The sequence below is a fragment of the Stegodyphus dumicola genome, chromosome 2, assembly GCF_044657685.1.
Source record: "Stegodyphus dumicola isolate Sdum_Otavi_A_Nest chromosome 2, ASM4465768v1".
NCBI classification, from domain to species: domain Eukaryota; kingdom Metazoa; phylum Arthropoda; class Arachnida; order Araneae; family Eresidae; genus Stegodyphus; species Stegodyphus dumicola.
In genome coordinates this window covers 202992662-203001165 of record NC_140769.1, presented here as the reverse complement: position 1 = coordinate 203001165, position 8504 = coordinate 202992662, and positions in this window count along the sequence as shown.

Below are 8504 nucleotides of genomic sequence, written 5' to 3'. Positions count from 1 at the left end.
TGAGTAACCACTTATACACTCCTAATAAACGAGCTGGAACATTTTAACAGTAAAAGTTTAGAAAATGGAGAAAATTCTCTAATATATGAAACATGAAGGAAACAAATTAACCAGTTTTTTAGTGTGTCTTTGATGTGTCTCGAATTCGGCAACTTCAGTTTCCGAATCCATCTTATCCATTGAGCCACGATGTGCTCGGTCGAAAGGAACAATTTTTCCTATATTTCTTCCTTCTTAGGTAGAATCAGCGTCCCGCTGCGATCTGGTCTGGACTTGTAACAGGTTTCCTAGATGTATTGGTCTTTTTTTTTTTTTTCATTGGCCCACCAGCGGCCGAGCGGTAAAGTCGCTGAACACTGGTAGCTCGGTCCGAGGTTCGAATCCCGCGAACGGGCTGGCTGCATGGGCGTTTTCGTGGTTTTCCCCATGTGTAACGTGTATACGAGCCAGTTTCCCTTAGAAAGTCCTCCACGAAAGGCATCCCTCCCCTTAGGCAGATAGCCCTCGTGTGCTTTGCCATAATTAAATTAAATACACACCAACTTTTTTTTTCATTGTCATCAAAATAGGGCTTCAATCGTAATTCATAAACGATGTCTTTTAAACTCCGTCGTCACGTCAGATAGCTGTCGTGATATTCGTCACGGTCCTAAGTAAAGTCTTAGGAGTTTTTTTGGGTAATCAAACATTTCATATGGTAGTTAAGACCCAGACTAAGTCTCCGGCTTTGTAGCTGACAGGTCATTTCCTCTGTTCGTATCGGCGCTTGTCTGTGGCTTGCGCTTTAAGCATATGCAGTTTCGCAAGCTGTCTACCTTCTTCAGTTCTCGTAATCAGATGCTGCACATAACTATCGTCGGGATCTTCGGTATTGGATGGGAAAATTACGTCGAAAGTAATCTGGATATCTATAAATCAGAAAGAATAGGGTGAATCTCGTTAAGCCTTGTTTTGCTGAATTATAGGCAAAAGTCACAAATGTTAGGATAGTATCCTAATTTCTGAGTTCGTCTACTTACATCGTCAACATGTCTGCCAGTGTCTTGTTGAATCTTTCCGTTAAATCGTTGGTCTGTGGGTGGCAGTCAGTCGTCAGATGATGGGATGTCTAGCATAATTGAAAGATTTCTTTAACAACAGTGGATAAGAAGTTGCGTCTTCGATTACTTATCATCTCTTTGGGGGGCACCGTGTTTCAGTACAATTTCTTCAAATATAAATTTGGTAATTTCGGAGCCCTCTTTTTGTGACTGTAAATCTGGTAGAGTAATCTGTACAAGCTATAATCCACCGGTTCCCATTTCTAGTAACGGGAAAGCGTCCAAGTATATCTATTCCAATTTTGTAAACGGTATGTCGGGGTTTTATCGGATGAAACTGTCCTGTATCGGGGTGATTTCCATCTTTGACATTCCCGTCGATGTGATAAATACAGTCGTGTGCTCCCATTATAACCCTAATACCAATAGTACTTTCTCCTTATTCGGTCGCATATTTTGGCAAGTCCGAAATGACCGGCGGTTGGAGCATCATGAACACTTCTTAAAACATCGCTACGAAGTAGTCTAGGTACTACCAAGAGCCATTGCTGTCCCATAGGATCATAGTTTCTTTTGTACAGTATACCATTTCTTATTTTATAATTTTGGTATGCGTCACCACTTTGAGAGTTGTAATGATAGACTTCAATTGTCTATCCTCAGCTGCTCTTTTCCGTAATCTGGGATTGCTGCGAGGAAAGGGATGTCGTCATTGCTCTCAATTATTGGTTCGACAAGGGCTTATCGGAATGTTCGCGACCTCTCTTGTAGACGATATTTATGTTGTACTCCTACAACCTGATAGCCCACCGTGCAAATTTTCTAGATCAATCCTTAACATTGGACAGGCAACATAAAGAGTGGTGATCCGTGACTATCGTGAAGTGTTTTCCATAGAGATACGGCTTGAATTTATTGATTGCCAAAATGACGGCAAGGCATTCCTTTTCGGTTGTAGAATAGTTCTTTGCAGCTGTAGTAAGTGACCTGCATGCATAGGCTATTGGTCTTTCTTTGCCATCCTGGATCTGAACCAGTACAGTATCGATGCCCCTAGCGTCAGAATTCATCACCGTTTCTACGTCTGGAATAAAATGTTCCAAAACAGCGTCACTGGTCAATAACTTTTGAGTGTTGCGAAAGATTCCCTCTGCATCATGTTCCAAGAAAATTTTGCATCTTTCTTCAACGAGTGAAGCAAAGCTTTGCGATATCCTCGAAATTTTTGATAACTCGTCTGTAGTAGGATTACAAGCCCAGAAAACTTCGGACATCTGCGATATTTTCTGGAACAGGAAGCTCTGTTACAGCCTCTACCTTTTGTAGGTCGCATTAAATCCCATGCTGATCTACTAGGTTTCTCAGCATAGTCAGTTTCTTTTTGCCGAATGAACAATTCTTGGAATTTAGCGTCAGTTCTGCTATTTGAATACATTTAAGAATTTCTTTCAAGCGTTTTTTTAGTGTTCTTTGAAGCGTACACGATTATGTTATCGAGATAACAAAGGCAAATATTCCATTTGAGGCCTCTTAGCACCGTGTCCATCATCCCTTCGAATGTGGCTGGAGCACTGCATAATCCGAATGGCATGACTTTAAGTTCATAGAGACCATTTGACGTCACCAAGGCTGTCTTTTCTTTGTCTTTATCATCAAATTGCATTTGCCAGTAGTCTGACTTTAGATCCATCATAGAGAAAACTTCTGCACCAGCCAGGCAGTTCAAAGCATGATGGATGCGAGGTGATGGATAGACGTCATTTTTGGTTACCTTGTTCAATTTTCTATAATTGACACAAAAACGCCATTCACCATTTTTCTTCACAAGTACGACTGTAACTATTCAAGGGAGACCCAATCCGCCTTGTCCCAGCGGGACCATATGATTAAAAATAGGTCAACCCTCCTCGACTGGAGATAACCACAGACTGTCTAACGGTTGTATCATATCTTCTTTTAGCATTCGTTGCACTTCCTCTGCAATCGCACGTCTCTCAGTGGCTGACGCACGCATGGCCTTTGTTTGATTGGCGCTCTGTCACCTATATCGATCTTGCCCTTCATCGGGATTTCCTCGCAAAACTGGTAAAGAAGAAAATGTCACTAAATTCTTCTAGCAGACTCAACAGTTCGTCTACTCAGCATCGGTCAGATCAGTATCGAAAATTTCTTTAAATGTTTCTCGAATCAACCTTTTTGAGCCTCACCACTCAGGGAGCGAATAGGGTCGTTTGCAGTGGTCGTTAAACAGCCCAAATTCATCCTTTTCGATGTCATTTGGTTTCCTTGAGAACAATTAGTTACCCATAATTTATTACAGCTATTCTCTATGGGGACAATTGAAGCTCTGTAGCTCTCTTTCGCACATCAGAAATCTGTTTCCAACAATCGTAGTTCCATCTGCTTCCCGTACTTCTGGATTCAGAGTACTTTTTTGCCTTGTGGAATTTGCTAATTAAATAATCTGTTGCGGGTAACAAGGAGCACTCTGATTTATTTAAACATTCATTGCCTGGAAGGATTTCTGAAAGCTGAAGTTGTTGATGTTGACAATCTGTAATGGCATCGGTGTCACGGAAAACGCCTCATCCAAATATCATTTGATGGCTACATTGCGGAACACAAGGAATACAAATGGCCTCTTAGTCCCATTTAAATCAACTTTTAATACACAGCACCCCGAGGCGGCTACAGGTTTACCACAGCCAGTTTCCAGTATAGGTCCATTCTCGGTAAACACAGGAATATTCAATTGGCGGCGTAATTCTTCGGATATGACGTAATAATCGGCACCCGTATCAACAAGGGCTTTTACACACTGTCCGTTCACGGTGATAAAGGTGGTATTCTTTTTTAACTTGGCTGTGGTGTATGTCGAAGGATTGTCTTCAGTTGTGGCCTCACATTCTACACAAGTCGCTTGAGGTATTTTTCTTATTGGTTCGGCGTGGGGAGCGGCGTACTGGTGACTGCGACTTCGAGGGAACATCGCGGGTACGGTGAACTGCTCCTTATTCGGGAAGAAGTAGGCTGTGCATACTCTTCGTCAAGGCTGTATGCAGAGTCAGTGTCCCTGTCTCGTCGAGGGTTAGATGTCCTAGCGGCTCTTGCATTTTCAAACATTTGGCGTCTCTCCCTGTAGTACCTCAGAACTTGATTTTGTGCGTCTGCAATGATAACAGATGGTCACATTATCATCAGTCCTCCACATGTCTGTTCTACGTTGTGGAGCAGCTTTCTTGCTGGCTTCATGTCTTAGCTGCGTTCTGGAACAGAACGTTGGGCATTATTTTTGCTTCTTTCTGTTCTTGAGAGTGGTGCTAAAGCCTCCATAATCTCTTCCCGGACTACAGATGTTATGTCATTCAGTGGCTCAGGATCTATTTCCGTGTTGCCCTGAACTTGCTGCGAGACCTTCTGAAGTTCTGTGACGATGGTGCGCACCATCGTCAGAGACGATAGCTCTTGACGATAGACGATAGCTTTTAAGTCACCGATGTCTGCATCGACCGACACCACGGAGACATTAGATAGCCTGTAGAATCGTGGTTGAGTGATACGTCCTTGTTGAAGGCTTTCTGACGGCAGCGTTTCACGAAGGCAGCGACATTGTCATAGTCCTGAGACAGGAGACGGACAACGGGCACACCTGTCCTAACAAAGGTAAGCAGGTATATATCCCACGCCCTTCACTATCTTGAACTGGCAGCTCCCTCGAGTCCCAGCAGGCCTGCCTCGGGAATGCATTTGCTTCTCTGTGAAGTCACGTGAACAAACAGGGACCTGAATGATATTACATGAATGCGTTAGCTGCATAATTATATAAGCATTAGTTGTTAGAATACATTGGTGATGCTCTTGGGCGCACGCTGCCATAATTCTTAAATGCATCAAACACAAATAATAATACGAGTACTAATAATTCTTAAATGCATCAAATACTTGCAATACTACATTAAATATGATCCGTCAAGTTAAATAATTAATACATTGGATGCATGATTAAGTTACATGGATACATTAATTACGTACTTGAGAACTTGAATGCAGTAAAACGCTTGAATACATTAAACCTGTTTACATTCATTATTTGAGAATTTGCGTTATTTCAGTACTTACATGCGTTGATATAATAGATTCATGATTATATGTTATTCGACTATTCTTCATACACTTGAATACTAATTATTTACTTAAATACTTTATTACAATAAAAAAACTTAATTAATTGATTACATTAACCTATATACATTAATTATATGTATATTTGAGTACGGTTCTTCACACTCGTATACAATAATTCTTGCATACATAAAGGACCTATGTATCATAGTTTACATTGAATACATAAATTCATATAAGCTTGAATACTTATATACACTCTTTTGCAAAAAAATCGAAGCATCAAGAAGGACTTTTGCGATCGTGACGAAATTTGGTATGCAAAAACATCTTGATCAAACATGCAAATGTTCAAAGTTTCAAGACCAATGAACAGGAATTGTGATCATAGCGCGCATTTCTAGTGCGCAATTCGCAAAGTATAAAACCCGTAACAGAGGCGGAAAATTTATCTTTTCTTGTTGCTATCATTATTCCGTAAATAAGCAACTAAAGATGCCATTACGACGATATCGAAGACCTTACAGACAATTATAGGTCGCCACCTGCAGCGTACAGACACTGATGTGCAAAGATGTTGGCAGCAATGGTTGCTACAAGGAAATTGCCAACGAAATGAAGACTCTGGAACGTCAAGGACCACAAATGCGAGGCAAGATAGGATGACTGTTCGCCAGGCCTGAACCACCCCAACAGTATCATTGTCGACTATTTAGCTCAATACACCCACTTGTATACCCCCGTAGTACCGTCCACTATCTCACAGCGCTTGTCTGAGGCGGGGTTATGTTCACAGAGGCCTTTAAGACGTTTCCGTTTGACCCCACAACATCGGCGGAGTCTTCTGGAGTGGTGTAGCAGCCGATCATCATGGCTCCCAACAGACTGGCATGATATAGTGTTCAGAGATAAATCCCGTTTCAATCTTGAAGCAAATGACCATCGTGTTCGTGTCTGGAGAGGACGGGGCCAGCGGTCCCAATCAGCCTTTGTTTTACAAAGGCTTACAGCCATAATCCCTGGTGTGATGGAGCGGGGCGCTGTTTCATATGACATCATATGAAACAGCGCCCCGCACCATCACCATATGGGTCATCTTCAGACATCCTCCGTACATCTTTAACAGCTCTACGATATGTTAATACCATCCTACGGCCGGTTGCATACCCTTCATGGCACGTCATCCTGGGGCCATTTTCCAACAAGTTAATGCCAGGCCACATACCGCTCGCATATCTCTGGGCTGTCTTCGTGCGGTTGATACACTCTTCCTTGGCCAGCAAAGTCACCAAACCTTTAACCAACCGAGCATGTCTGGGATATGGTCGACAGCCAGATTCGGGCACCACAAAATATCGCAGATCTGGAGCGACAACTGATGAATGCCTGGCAGAATGTGTCGCAGGATGACATTTGGAATTTCTACCACTCCTTACTTCCACGAATTCAAGCATGCATTGCCGCCAGGGGCTGTTCGGCCAATTACTAATTTGGACACTCAATGGGTGATTGTGAGCCGTGAACAGACACTATGACCTTAATTTTTTAATCATTTTATTATTTCGAAGAAAATGCACAAATCCAGGCCTACGCCGACGATTTTATCCTAATCATTCAAGAAGGTAATCGCACTGAAATAGAAAACAAAGCGAAAAAGGCATTAGATCTTATCACTGACTGGAGCTTCAAACTGAAGCTTAAATTCAGCATCGATAAGACAAAAATGGTCACCTTTCCAAAGGGTAATAATCTTGTAAATAGCCCACCCCGTATTAAATGGCAGGGCCGTGCACTAAAAAATGAAGTTACTTTAAAATACCTAGGATTCTTACTTAATAGAAAACTCACCTGGGTACCGCGCTTAACGATGATACGAGATAAAACCTGCAATCTTATTAATAGCTTAAATCGCATTGTCACAGATAAATGGAATCTAAAATGGAAACTTTTGAAAGAACTATATCTGCGGGGCATTGAAAGGATTATCCTTTACGGCTCCCCCATCTGGATGACTGACACGGTTAGGGTTTGTCAGTAGCTACTCCAAATTCAACGCATCACCCTTCTCAAGATCACTAAGTGTTTCACTACCACATCCACAGTAGCTCTTCAAATCCTTGCAGGGGCTCTTCCCTTAGATCTCAAAGCAGAAACTGAGTGTGGTACTTATAGATTAGTTCATTTTAAGGACACCTTCCAGCTCAATGACTCCTCATTCATAGATCAGCGCTCCTTAGAACCACATGACCCACTATACTCCCGTCCACAGATCTCTCACGAAAGATATAAAATCGCTTAAACATCTACCAAAAGGACGGACTTAGAAATCTTTTCTGATGGCTCTAAAGTTTCAGATCTAGTAGGTGCAGCCTATGTCGCTTTCTACAACAATACAGAAATTCACTCAGCACGGTTCAGACTTAGTGACCACACCTCGATTTTCCAGGCTGAGTCCTTCGCTTTAAAGAAGGCAGCTCTCTGGGCAGGCAACACCATTTTTTCATCCATCAGCTTTGTTGTAAGAACTTTACTGGTTGTGAAGAATGTGAAGGATTGCGTATTGCTTGTAGCGCTGTGTGGCTGTCTGAGGTTATTTGTATATTTCGGAGATTCTGCGTAATGTCATAGCAGACTGCTTGCTCCAAGGCTAAGTCCTCTGCCTGGAAGACGCTGTTATGTTCCGTGAGGTGATTCTTCTAGTGATATGTCTGTACAGAGTTGGTGAGATGGACTAAGGCACTTCCTATACCTGCATCAGATTTTGAGGCATCTGTGAAGGTGATAGAGATCGCTCTGAGTCACTGTGCTGTGTCAGTATGACTTTGATGCCTTTTCCTTTGTCTGCTATAGTCCAGAGATACGTACAAGTACAGGTAAAAGTGTAAGGGACACCAGAGACTTTGCTATTGAATTGTACAAATAAAGCCCGTTACACTAACTAGCTGGAGCGAAGCACCCCTAATGAGGTTGGGTTAGTGGGAATAGTTAAGAGTTTACCAAATGAGGCTACATACCTTTGGGCCGGGGGGGCTAATTTATTGATTAATACAATTAATTATAAAAATACACTGCGCAAAAAATTTTAAAAAAATTTAAAATCGGACAGTTCTATATCTCCGATTCTACTGGGCTGATTGACGAAATTCAACATGGTTTTTCATGTCACGAAAGCGCGACTTAGGATATGTATTAGATTTATATATAGTGTTGTTCTAATATAGGTGTTTTGAAACAAAATCGGACTTTTTCTGATTTATTTCCATATTTCGATTGACTCAAATTATGCCAAACTGCCAAGTTTTATAAAAACCACAGGAGTAATTTTTAAAAAATTAGCTCTCA